The sequence below is a fragment of the Heptranchias perlo genome, chromosome 1 (assembly GCF_035084215.1).
Source record: "Heptranchias perlo isolate sHepPer1 chromosome 1, sHepPer1.hap1, whole genome shotgun sequence".
Classification (NCBI taxonomy): domain Eukaryota; kingdom Metazoa; phylum Chordata; class Chondrichthyes; order Hexanchiformes; family Hexanchidae; genus Heptranchias; species Heptranchias perlo.
In genome coordinates, this window is record NC_090325.1 from 111999895 (window position 1) to 112014393 (window position 14499).

The window sequence follows — 14499 nt, forward strand, 5'->3', positions numbered from 1 at the left end:
ATGCTGCACTTTTTGCAGCTCACCATTGAAGCAAGTTGCTGCCCAAAAGCCTGCAAATAGTTTGCGGGTGAGTTTATAACTAATGAGCAGTGGGCGACACTCATTCGCTGCTCAGCGCCATTGTTTCTGGTGTTGATTAAAATTGAATTTCTCCACAACATGAATTGAGGGAGTGGTTTTATAATAACAGTACATTGTAATTATAGTAACTGTTCCAGACTTCTAAAAAAATGTTTTCTTTGTTTTCACTTCATTTTATTTTTTATTCTTTTAATTTTAATATTCTTGATTTGTTTTCTTTTATTCTCTTGTTTTGCCAATTTTCTCCATTGATTTTCTGTCCTCCACCTCTTTTGAAGGCATTGATTCCAAGGTGGCTTGGTGCCCTCCAGTGCTTCTCTCAAGTGGCCGTTGTTCTTGTGTGAGCTTTGACAGTGAGTGTGGCCATGCTATTTGACTGTAGGGAACAGCACAAGCAAGCCTTGTCTTATCCTCGGACAAAGCCCTTGCATCACTTCCAGCAAAGGTCACTGGATAGCAATCAAGAAAAGAAACTCTGGCCACTTGTTGCCTTCATAACCCAAAAGTTGATGAGGCCAACTATAGCTAGTTTGGTTATGATCAGCTAACTCAGCACAGATTATGGATCAAACTTGGAATGCTCCTGGTAAGTTCGGCTTAGTGATTCAGTTGATAAACTCTCTGAAGCAACAGAGGAACATGTCTGTTTCGTTTTCTATTCTTTTTTTCTTGATGATTTTTAGTGGAAGGTTTTTATTACTTTTTCTGATTACTGTAAACTTTTTGAAATAAATAAAGCTGAAGGCAACTTTTTGATTTTCCTGCAAGGATGATAAACATTTTATTGTTTCAGATATTATCTTTAGTCAGAACTGAGAATTACAAGATAAGCAATCATTTTAGTAAGGTTGGAAAAAGAAAGGGGGAGGAAGAAATAAGAAATGTTTCAATCAGAGGAGGTCTTAATTGAATGAACTGCAAATGCTTAATAGACAATTATTATTTATTTATATAGTGTATGCAGATAGAAAACTGTTAGATGCTATAAAAGGTCATCTATATGAGGCAATAATAGACATTAAAAGGACAAAAGACTAAAATACTGAAAATACATCAAGTCAAGAAGCAGCGATTTGCTTGCAGGTCATGTAATGTGGGAGAGGCCCACACTAAGGGAAAAGGCAAGAAAAAAATCCTGCTGATGCAGCAGATTGTAAACGGAAACAAAAAATGCTGTAAATGCTTAGGTCTAGAAAAGAGGAAATACAGGCCAGCAGGCACTGCCCCTCCCAGAAAAGAGAAGGTCCTCTTCACAGGGATCGCCTGTGTAAAGTTGGTGAGTTTGAGCCCTGCCTGTCGGTCCCACTGTTAACCCTGGAGAATTTTCTGAGATCAGGCTCATGCTTTTCTTTGGTGGACACCTGGTGGTGTTTCCGCCTGTACTTGGGAACCCCCTTCATGGGGTGTAGTTGGTGGGGGGGGGGGCGGGGGGTGGAAACTTCATGCTACTACAACAGTCTGCAGCTGTAGGAGCACAAAGGGCCTGCTGTCATCCAGACAGAAAGAAGTTTGGGGGCTCTCAGCATGCTGGCAAAATCTGCCAGTGGGAGAGATTGCATTGATCCTCCTGCAATCAATTGCATTCACTGGGGTAGGCCATTCCCCCATGTCATACCTTGCAACACTGGATGCCAGTAAAATGCTGGCGTGACTAGCATCCAGTGTTGCTAAGGCAGTAATGATTAAAATTGGGACATAGGACGTCACTTCGTCATTACTGCCTTACCCAAGCTGGCCCTGAAAGATTGCTGTGGTCTCTGCCTGCCTAAGTAAAACCAAAAAGCAGTGTTATTGAGAAGAAAAAGTTTGCCTGAAATGTCAGCCACCTCCCCCCAGATGCCAACAAACCCACCCCACATTAATAGGACCCCATGCTGTAAAGACAATGGAGGATTCTGGAAAGAACAGTTCTTCCAGAAAGTGGAGAGGGAAAGGGAATGGGAGGGAAAGACAAGATGTACTTGGTGATAGGATTATGTTGTAGGTGGCAAAGGTGGCGGTAGCAAATCTTGTAAATGCTGAGGTTAGTCGAATGGAAGGTGAGGACAAGGAACACCCTGTCCTCTCTGAAAGGAGGGGGAGGGGTGAGAGCAGAGCCACAGGAAATAGGATGTCTGAGGAAAAAGTGGGACATTTTGGACACTGTTGCAGAAAGCAAAGTCATCGGATCCAGATTTTGGAAGAAAGGAATGACACTTATACAAGAAGTAAGATGGGAAGAAGCATAAACCAGCCAGCTGTGTGAGCTGGTAGGCTTGTAATAGAGGTTTGTGGAAAATTTTGATGGTAGCAACTTTAGCTATAATCCCCATTTTATTTACAGCATAGGGTTGGGTCTGTCAGTGTCACAGATTAGCGTTGACATTTCAGGTATGAACCCTTCGACAGAACACCGTTTTTGTTGGGGGGGACTGCACCCGAGGTATTGGCCTGTTTTTTCTCTTTTCTACTTTGGGGGATTTACTGGGGAATAAATTGGTTTGTGCCCTTCTTCGCCCTGAATCAGGTGGCACGCATGAGCCAGAAGAGGCCGGCCTGAGGACCACCCGAAATTGGTCCTTGCCTAATCTTAATATTTCGGGTGATCAGTTGGTGCCTGTCCCTCCCTCAACTATTTACACATTTGTTTGTTCTCTTATGGGCTGCTAATGCAGCCTGAGTGCCATGCCACTGGTGCTGTGTAGGTACTATTTACACCTATGTACAACTGGCCTGATCTTACTAGGTAAAGCAAGGTCAGTCTATTTTCTGGCATGTCTCTCATGAGTACTTGCATTAGGGTTAGGGGTAGGAATGCTTTGTTGAACACCTTTAGCCAATGAGGAGCTGCTGGGTGCCAGTGTGCTCAAGGCACTTTTCCAGCAGGTGGGAGGCATTAGTTGGGAGGGACAAGGGGCACAGAAGGGCAAGAAGACTCTAAGCAATGGAATTATTGCTGAGAAATAAAGGGGATGGGTGCCCAAATTGTTGTTTAATTTTTATGTCAATTTTTGCGTTGGTTTCCTGCCCCCCTTCGTACTGCCTGCCCCCCTTCGTACAAATTCAAGATCTCACCCTTTTGTTTACATCCCTTCATAGCTTCATCCCTTCCTATCTCTGCAACCTCTTCAAGCCCTACAACCATCCAAGAACTCTGCATTTCTCTGAGTCTGGTCTCTTGTGCATCCCTCCCCCCTCCTTTTCCCCATCATTAGTGGCCATGCCTTCAGCCGTCTAGGCCCTACACTCTAGAATTTCCTCCCTAAACTTTTCCACCTCTCCACCTCTCTCCCTCCTACTTTAAGACCCTCCTTAAAACGCACCTCTTTGACGAAGCTTTTAATCACATCTCCTAATATTTCTTTCTTTGCTTTGGCATTCGTTTTTGTCTGATTACGCTCCTGTGAAACATATTGAGATATTTTACTGCATTAAAGGCAATATGTAAATGTAAGTTGGTGTTGTTTTTGTTTTTTCTCTTTACAGATGCTGATTGACTTGCTGGCCTTGAAATATATGCTGGAATCGCTCCCACTGGTCTCGACTGGGCTAGGGAAACGCGAACTCCCAGTGTAAGGAATCTCTGCTCTCTGATATCATTGGCCTTGTAAGGACAGGCATCAGTTGCCCCTTACAAGGCTGATTGGGAAATCACGCACCTGCTCTGGGAAACCCCCCGCCCCCCAACCAGGGGAATTTAAGGTTGCTGTCTATGTCCAGTATTTCCATTTCTTTTCTTTTGATTTTCCTTATTCTTTCAGTGATTTAATGTAATGCCTAAGTGGCAAATTGTTGCCATAACTATTTTGATAGCAGTAGTAAAGGTTTTCACTGAAGTGAAAATAAAATATGTTGATGCATCATATTAAGCAGTTAAAAAATATACATTTTGTTTGGGAACTTTCCTCCTAATCAAAGTGAGTGATGTTGGTGTTAGGGAATAAAACATTGTTCCATTTTTGGCACCTTGTGTCAACATCAGGCACTCCTAGGTTCAATATAGCACAGGTTAGATGCAGTTCAAAGCTCATTCTGCTCTACTCCAACAATGGTCCTATCTGCAACCTCAGAAAAGGTTACAGATTAGTGGAATTTTCAGTTTCTTACATTGGCCATTCATGCAACCTGTTTGAGGAAAAGCACAAATTTAGTGTCAATTAGTATTGAATTATCGACAGTTTTGTACTCTGTACTCATGCCCATTTGGAAATGGATTGACTCCCTAAAGTAATTTTTCCTAGAATCCTTAAAGCAAGCTCTGAGAATGTGAGTTGTATTGAGACCTAGAGCTGAAAGGATAGTGCTATAACCTACTATGGCCCCCAGTTCTCCATGCTTTCATTGCAATATTTAAATGTAAGTTGTAGTGTATCAATGGCATAGCACTTTGGTGTTGCAACATGCTGTGTGATGGAGTGGTAGAACTCAGGATCATCCTCGTAATGCCCCATACAGGGAATTCCTGTTGTTAGTTGTGCCAATATGAGCAGCAGAGAGGAAATATTTAACTTTCTTCTGTCTAATCTTGATTCAGTTGATTAAGTTGTTGCAATTCAATTTTTTTGAACATGACCTTGAAGCTCAGGTGACTTTTCAACAAGCTTAGTACTGAACCCTGTCCAGGAATGTGGCATATCATTTTACAGTCATTGACGAGATGAATAATGGAGTTGGGCCTAACTGATTTGTTTATCTCCCATTGATGCAGGGTTTCGAACTAAATGCTTTTGAGGTGTCACAGTACATGAATCTCTGAGGGTTCACAACGAGTGCCGTGAGGATATTGCAAAAAATTCTGCAGCGGCTCAAGAAGGCGGCTCACCACCACCCTCTCAAGGGCAATTAGGGATGGGCAATAAATGCTGGCCTCGCCAGCGACGCCCACATCCCATGAACGGATTTTTAAAAAAGCAAATAGAGTGCTAGGATGTATTGCCAGGATGATCTAATACAAAACAAAATACCATACTCTCCTTGTATAAGACCTTTGTCAGGCCTCATCTGGAATACTATGTCTAGATTTGGTCCCCTCACATAGGACCAACCCTAGAAAAAGCTCAGAGGAAGGCCACTAGAATGATACCTAATTTAAAGGCCCTTAGTTACCATATTAAGTTTAGAGAGCTGGCGTTTTTACTTCAGAAAAGTGTAGACTTCAAGGATATTTGATTGAGGTCTTTAAAATAATGAAAAGATTGAATTTGGTCTACTAGGCTAGATATTTGAATTTAGAGAGTTTAGGGAGGACCAGGGGATATGTGTATAATTTATGTAAACACAGAACTGGTTAGATGTCAGGAGGTATTTCTTTTCACAGAGAATCATTGACGTATGGAACAAGTTGCCAGCTCATGCAGTGAGTGCAGAATCGCTGCAAATGATCAAAAGAGAGCTGGATAAGTAGTAACTGAGGTTGACATCACAGTGCATAAAAGGTAGATGGGGCATTGGGGGATGTTTCCTCCCATCACTGTGTTCTCCTGAAACTTGTTTCATCACCTTCAGGGATGGGAAAGGAACTCCAACATTTTTTTTTCCCCTCTAGGGTTTTTTTTCTGGGTTTATTTGCCTCTGCCAGGAGATTGCATGGCTGGCTAGTGGGGGAGGGGTTGTGGATGGGGGTCATGGTGAGCATAAGTTGCACCATGACAGTATGGGACAGGCTTGATGGACCAGCTGGTATTTTTCTGTCCATCATTTTTATAAGTTCCTAGTTCTTGCAGCTTGTCTACGAATCAAGCAGTTTAGTACTGATCTTTGACATGTTCTTCTGGTGCCCCATTAAGAGAATTTTTCATATTAGAATATATCATGGTATCCCTGTTCCCTTTGCTGCCTGATTTTCTCCATTGACCAAAAGATTTCCATTTTGAGGAAAATATCAAAAATATTTTTATGAAACCAAGACTGTGAACTGATGCCAGTACAGCTTAGTTGAGGTGCAGAGCTCCGCACCATTAGATACGATCTGCTTGCCCTGAGCCCAGATGAAGTCTTCATCTTTGGATTTGTTGATACGATGCTATTCTGAGGCAGCTATCACCTGATTGAGACTGTTCCAATTAGCCTTGCCAGAAAGCCAATCTTATGATTGTAATTCCTTTAAAAAAACTTGGATAGAGACTAGCTGGTGGTCAAACATACCAATGGCCACTTTGTTGACTACTTCCAGGTTATCAGGGAGATAGTCAATGTTAAATTTAATGTGTATTATCTCTAACTGGAGAGCGTGTGTGGCAGCTGGAGGAGTTTAATAGTAACTTTAAAAGCAGAGTGTGATATAACCATTGTGGGCTAATTTGTTTTTGTTTCCTAAGTAATCCCCATGGCAGCAATTGAATTTCCTGATCATAAGTGTAGTGTGCTTGATGGTTAATAACCTAATTCTGTTAATGGTTTTTGACAAGTAGTCATAAACAAAATCAGTGTTGAATAATAGATGGTAAACTGTGGCCAAAATTCATTTCCTTGAGAACTTCAGTTCAAAACATTTTTAAAAAGCTGAATTTAAAATCTTGCCTGTAGGACAATGCCATCGAAATGTTTAAATATAGGAAGACTTTGCTATTACTCTGTGGTACAGTACAGCTGAACAAGGGATGGTTATGGTCTTATTCATTGATCTATCAAGAGTGATTCACAAATAGTTAGTGGGGCCGATTTTCATTTGCTAGTGCAAAACTGGCAGGAGTCAGGCACGACGGGATTATCAGCTGCCTGTCTGGACCAATGCTGAACCCAATTGAATTTCTAGGTTGAGCACAATTTGCATTATACGGGCAAGCTTAAGGCATGAATAGTGTCCAGGATTGGGAGCTTGTCCATTAGGGAGCAGGGAAATTGTACTTTGCTGCATACCTCAAGCTCCTAAAGGCCTTGATATTGCAATTTTGCTGCATGAAGACGAGCAAGGCCTCGATATTAACCCGGAGACGGGAACGCAGTGTGTGAGTATGTTAGCGGGTGATGAACACGCAGCATTGTGCGATATGTAAGGCTGGCCGATTTTAATCGGCAGCCGTCATTTAAATAAAACCTTTGGGTTTCCTCGATGGAATGCTGCATCTGCCCACTCGCATGACAATTTCCCCTCCACTATTTAAAGGCTCAGTTCACCTCTGTAAGGGGGGTTGAGGGAGAGGATTTTGAACACTGAAATAATCGTTGACTCTTGGAATAATGTCTGTCAAGAGAGGAAAGATGGTCCTAAGAGAGGTTCAGTGATGCACCACTGGAGGTAATGCTGTGAGAGCAAGGAGGAATGTGTTGTTCTTCACAGGTGGAAAAAAGAAACCTGATGCAACGAACAAGAGGGTCTGGATTGAGGTGGCTGAGGAAGTCAGCAACAGAAACGTGATGCCCAGGACATGAATCCAGTGCAGGAAACAATTCAATGACTTGACTAAGTCAGGCAAGGGTAGGATACATCCTTCTTTACCCATCTTCTGCAATGCACCACCTTACACTCCCTCTTGTCCATCCTACGCCATTCACACCACTCCTAACCCCTCAATCACTTTCCTCACCACCAATCGGAGCAGTTCGATGCACCGCCTCCCATCCTCACTCCCTTCATATGCTCACCTCCTGCTTACTGCTTCCACTACTGCCAATAACCCCAATCCTCATCTCATCTCATCTCACTTATTTTTTATTTGTTCATGGGATGTGGGCGTCGCTGGCAAGGCCAGCATTTATTGCCCATCCCTAATTGCCCTTGAGAAGGTGGTAATGAGCCGCCTTCTTGAACCGCTGCAGTCCATGCGGTGAAGGTTCTCCCACAGTGCGGTTAGGTAGGGAGTTCCAGGATTTTGACCCAGCGACGATGAAGGAATGGCGATATATTTCCAGGTCGGGATGGTGTGTGACTTGGAGAGGAACATTCAGGTGGTGTTGTTCCCATGTGCTTGCTGCCCTTGTCCTTCTAGGTGGTAGAGGTCATCCACCTCCACCTCCACCTCTCCTTACAAATCCTGAAATGGCATTGTGACCATTTTCCTCAAGGGCATGCCATTCCTATTCATTCTGCATCTGCCTGATTCTCATTTTCACCGTATAAACTACACCCATAGTGTAGTTCACACATTCCTGAGAGCCACTCATAGGTCTGTTGTACCACCCTTGCAGGAAAAGAGAGTGCAGAATGCCAGGGAGAGGACCAGGCCTGGAGGACGGCTGCAGGAGATTGTTGAAGTGACCCCAGCAAAGGAGAAGGCACTCGAACTCAGTGGCACCAGCAACACCTTGAGCATCGAAGATGGCGAGTTTGGCGGACCAGTGGAGCAAGGTGACTGCTTTAGTCTTTCAGACCCACATCTCCCACAAAGCAACTTCAACTTCAGTGGACTTCAGAACATCAACAACTCTGATCAAATGAGTCATTTGCATATCAATATTTTCAAAGTACCATCACTAAATCTTATCCCTTCTCACCTCTGGGGCCATCACACAAAGAGCATGAACCCCTGCCCATAGAGTACGAAGAGTCCTCAGAAGAAATTATATCTTCTGAGGAGGCACCGACGCAGGATACGTGTGTTGCAGGCACCAAAGCAGATACCAGCACATTGGTTGGGCCTCTTAGTCAGGTAGATGCAACGGCACCTGATGAATCTCACAGCACAAGTAAGCAGGAGCAGAGAGTGGTGGCAGGAACAGCTTATGAGAGGATGCTCCAGAGGGCGCCACCCTCTCCAGGTTCTGCTGATCAGGACAGAGATGCAGAACCCCAGGGGCCAGCAATGAAAAGGAGCATGCTGGAGGCACAGCAGCAGCTGTGTGAGGCATTGCCAGTCCTGCCAGGCACACTCTCCACTATGTCAGTGAGGATGGAGGAGTCTAATTCTACCACATGTGGAGTGATGTCACAGGGTTTCACCATTCTGCGATGTTCCATAGAGCATATGGTGAGTTCCCAATGATCATGCTGATTCAATTCTTCATGGCTCATGAATGTTTGTACATTTCGCATACCTATCCTACCATTCATCATAACTTCTCAAGGACCAATACAACAATTCCCAAACACAACTGGGTTACAATGTCCTCTTCTCCTGCTTGTTCTTTTTAATTTTTTTCCTACTTTTCCTTTGTCTCTTTTTTCTCTCTCTCTTAATCCACTCACTTTCTTTCCCTTTCTTTATTTCTCTTTCTATATATAATTTCACTCTAAGCTCCCTTTGTCCTTCCTGTCATTCGCTCTGTTTCTTTCTCTATCCTTTTGTTTCATTGGTTAAGGTGATAGACCATTGGACCTGATGGTCATGAGGACCCAGATGCGGCATTGACATCACCGTGCTGTTATTAATTCATATTTCCAGCAATTTGCAGCGCAAATATAGTGCGATCTGAAAGTGAGGGAAAAAGTCTGATTCAGGTCGCTCACTGTGAGATGCGCTATTCCAGCAAATTCTGGGCCAGTATTTTACACTGGATGATTTTCTCTTATCAACTTTTCATTGTAGTTCTTAACCATGGTATCCTGACCTATCACGTATGACACCTTGAGTTAAAACCTTATTCATTTATGAAAACAGTCAAAGCTTAAATTAGATGCAGCAACGTTGTATATCATTATATAAGTGACTTAGTAGCAAACGTTAGAAATAGAATGACATTTAAGTTCTAGCTTGCTTCACTTTTATAGTAATTTTCTTCCCTTCTATCCTAAAGGAGTTGTCTCTTGCCTATACATTTCCACAGGCATCTGCAGCCCTCTGGTATCTTGCCCAGGTTCCCATTTCTAGGAATATAGGAAGATAGGAACAGGAGTAGGCCATTCAGCCCCTCGTGCCTGCTTCGCCATCCTATAAGATCATGGCTGATCTGTGATCTAACTCCATATACCTGCCTTTGGCCCATATCCCCTTTGGTTGCCAAAAAGCTATCTATCTCAGATTTAAATTTAGCAATTGAGCTACTATCAATTGCCGTTTGCGGAAGAGAGTTCCAAACTTCTACCACCCTTTGTGTGTAGAAATGTTTTCTAATCTCGCTCCTGAAAGGTCTGGCTCTAATTTTTAGACTGTGCCCCCTACTCCTAAAATCCCCAACCAGCGGAAATAGTTTCTCTCTATCCACCCTATCTGTTCCCTTTAATATCTTATAAACTTCGATCAGATCACCCCTTATCCTTCGAAACTCTGGAAAATACAACTCCAATTTGTGTAATCTCTCCTCGTAACTTAACCCTTGAAGTCCGGGTATCATTCCAGTAAACCTACGCTGCACTCCCTCCAAGGCCAATATGTCCTTCCGAAGGTACAGTGCCCAGAACTGCTCACAGTACTCCAGGTGCGGTCAAACCAAGGTTTTGTATAGCTGCAGCATAACTTCTGCCCCCTTGTACTCTAGTCCTCTAGATATAAAAGCCAGCATTCCATTAGTCTTCTTGATTATTTTCTGCACCTGTTCATGACACTTCAATGATCTATGTACCTGAACCCCTAAGTCCCTTTGGATATCCACTGTTTTTAACTTTTTACCATTTAGAAAGTACCCTGTTCTATCCTTTTTTGATCCAAAGTGGATGACCTCACATTTGTCTACATTGAATTCCATTTGCCACAGTTTTGCCCATTCACCTAATCTATCAATATCACTTTGTAATTTTATATTTTCATCTACACTGCTTACAATGCCACCAATCTTTGTGCCATTTGTCCTGTGTTAACCTAGATACGGAATGGTAGCAGACTATTCAACCATGTCATTACAGCCAAGCCTCAGCCTATTTACAAACAGTATCCACACAGACATGTTGTCCAACATTGGTCACAGGATGACAATTAGAAGGAAGAACTCTGGATAATTTTTCCATCCGTAACCTAAGGATACTGATGTCAATTACAGCACCCCAACTGCTGCCTTGGTCAAGATCAACTAATTTAGCAGTGAGTGGGAATTAAACCTTGGCCTTTCTTGGTTTGTATAACTTAATGCAGCACCAGGTGGTGCATTTGCTTACTAAGCCATCAGAGCAGCTCACCTTACTCTAACATTTAGAATAATATAGTCGTATCCATATGTCACATCCAACTTCTTTACAGAAATTTACTGGATTTAGGATAATCTGTCATATGATTGCAATCCAGCAGCAATTAATTTGTGTGAATTCGTTGCATCACATCCTGAGGAATTTAAATACAGTAAAAACATATTTCATTTCATAAACTGAGCTCCTTATCATGCCAATTAAAGTACCCATGGGTAAAGCTAATTTATGTGGAGCAATTAAACCTTCCACTGTATTGAAACAATATTAAAGTACTTAATATGAATAAAGGATAGGGAAAGTATCCTCTCAAGTGACACTACATCTCATAATAAATATGCACCCCAGTTGTAAGTGCGTTATGGAGTCAGATATTAAAAGTGAAATATTTTCTTCTTCAGTGGCATTTTATTTATGTGTTGAATATTTTGTTAAAAATAACGTATTAGTTGAACTTTGGTAATTTTACTAATCAGAATAGGTGGCATTCAAAGCAGGAATGGTGAAAATAATGGGTCAGGGCAATGGATGTCAATACCAGATAGGTAACCCATGTAAAGGCTTTTTTTAACCCCCTTTTATCTTTAGGTAAATGTGCTCAAATGGAGACTTCTGTAGATCATCGACCTATAAGCACAGTAATGCATTTGTAGTAAATTCTCTATTTTAACAAAATATGCAAACACTTACAACTATCTATAGAATCCAGAGGAAGTTTGTGTAAATTTGTAGAGCATAAAATTAATGTAAGAAAGAGTGATTCATGGGGTTGCATTTTTTTTCTGGGGATGGTGTGAAGACAAGAAGTAACACATCAGGTCTCTTTTGTAAATCTGGAAGCCAGAAGATGTGATTACATGAAGTTCTTGTGCACCTTGGAGATGAATGGGCCTGGAAGTTCCTGTGGGGGCATAATCAGCAAGTTACACCGAAATCTACGCCCATTGTTCAACCCATTTTGCCAATGGCAAATTACACCGAAATTTCATTCTCATTAACATATGACAGCACATAAAAATTGGCGTAAACAAAGGAAATTAGCAAAAACAATATATTCCTTCTTTAAGTATAAAAATTAAAGTTTGAAGCCATCTAACCACCAGCCATGCATATTAGGCACAGCATTTTTAAGAAAATGCAATCGTGGAAGTTTCCAATTTTTAATGTAACTCATAATACTGATGCCATAAAAATACTTTCAAAGAAACAGAAAATACAGTGCGAGTCTTAGTGAGAATAAATAATTTTAAAAGTCACTTAAAAAATCACAATAAAGCACCAAAAAAATTATTTTATTTCCTGCTGCACCTAAAATTCTGGGCATAACTGTACACCCGTTTTGAAACAGTGTAATCACAGGAAAATCACTTGTACAGCCCCAGGACATTGCTGCAGGAGTTCCTCAGGGCAGTGTCCTAGGCCCAACCATCTTCAGCTGCTTCATCAATGACCTTTCCTCCATCATAAGGTCAGAAATGGGGATGTTCGCTGATGACTGCACAGTGTTCAGTTCCATTCGCAACCCCTCAGATAATGAAGCAGTCCGAGCCTGCATGCAGCAAGACCTGGACAACATCCAGGCTTGGGCTGATAAGTGGCAAGTAACATTCGCGCCAGATAAGTGCCAGGCAATGACCATCTCCAATAAGAGAGAGTCTAACCACCTCCCCATGACATTCAACGGCATTACCATCGCCGAATCCCCCACCATCAACATCCTGGGGGTCACCATTGACCAGAAACTTAACTGGACCAGCCATATAAATACTGTGGCTACGAGAGCAGGTCAGAGGCTGGGTATTCTGCGGCGAGTGACTCACCTCCTGACTCCCCAAAGCCTTTCCACCATCTACAAGGCACAAGTCAGGAGTGTGATGGAATACTCTCCACTTGCCTGGATGAGTGCAGCTCCAACAACACTCAAGAAGCTCGACACCATCCAAGATAAAGCAGCCCGCTTGATTGGCACCCCATCCACCACCCTAAACATTCACTCCCTTCACCACCGGCGCACTGTGGCTGCAGTGTGCACCATCCACAGGATGCACTGCAGCAACTCGCCAAGGCTTCTTCGACAGCACCTCACAAACCCGCGACCTCTACCACCTAGAAGGGCAAGGGCAGCAGACACATGGGAACAACACCACCTACACATTCCCCTCCAAGTCACACACCATCCCGACTTGGAAATATATCGCCGTTCCTTCATTGTCGCTGGGTCAAAATCCTGGAACTCCCTTCCTAACAGCACTGTGGGAGAACCGTCACCACACGGACTGCAGCGGTTCAAGAAGGCGGCTCACCACCACCTTCTCAAGGGCAATTAGGGATGGGCAATAAATGCCGGCCTTGCCAGCGACGCCCACATCCCGTGAACGAATAAAAAAAAAAAAACAGCCCTCTGCCATGGGGGCAGAGCCATTATAATGAGCCACAATGTGTCCGGGTGCAGGACTCAATGAATGGGTGTAAAAGACCAAGGAAATTCGAGCGTAGCATAGGCAAGTGCATAGCAAATGCCCGAATTTCCTCAAACTTTTACACTGGAAATTGGCTTTACACTCTGATTACGAGTATCTTTGCACTCAAATTCACAGGAAATTCTGGCCTGAATGCAGAAACAGCTGCAGTGAACACCCTGATGGAACTGGGCACATATGCTTCCTTCAAGAACACCTGAAGGAAGAATAGAACCTGAGCCACCTCACAGTATTAGGTTTTAATGCGCTTATCCATGAATCAGCTTACAAACTGCTGCTGTTTGCAAAACTTAGAAGTCAGAGCTTTGCAGGAAACCAAGATAGTCGACATGACCTGAATAAACCGGCCTAGAGACCTTAATCTACCTGTTCAGTAGCCAAGCTGTTAGATTCCTTGCTTCTCTGACAACAACATCTGCCCTGTCTGCTGGTGGATAATGATATAATGATATAACTCTAGCGAGGGTACCAAGGCATCTAGTCCTATCTATCCTTCGCCAATAAGGTCCTGACTAGCTTTATATGTTTACTGCACATTGATTAAAATGATTGGTGCCCTCCAGCACTGACCCTGCTGGAGTCTGTGGGGTCTGTAGGAGGGCAACACACTTGTAAGGGACTGGTGGGCGCAAGTGCTGCTATGGTGGATCTCCATCACCGTCTTCCCCAGTCGGTTGAAAAATCCAGTGCTTGCCCGCCATTGGCGGAGGGTTGTTGCCCAGGACCGCCACCTCCCCCTCCCCCCAACTATTGACCAAGGCCATGACCTTCTCGACCCCTTTGTAAGATAGTTAATCAGTAAAAGAAAATTTTAAGACTTTCAAAGGGGAATTGGATATATACTTGGAAAGGAAAATTTGGCAGGGCTATGGAGAGAGAGCAGGGGAGTGGAACTAATTGGATAGCTCTTTCAAAGAGCTGGCACAGGCCAAAGGGCCTCCTTCTCTGCTATATGATTCTATAATT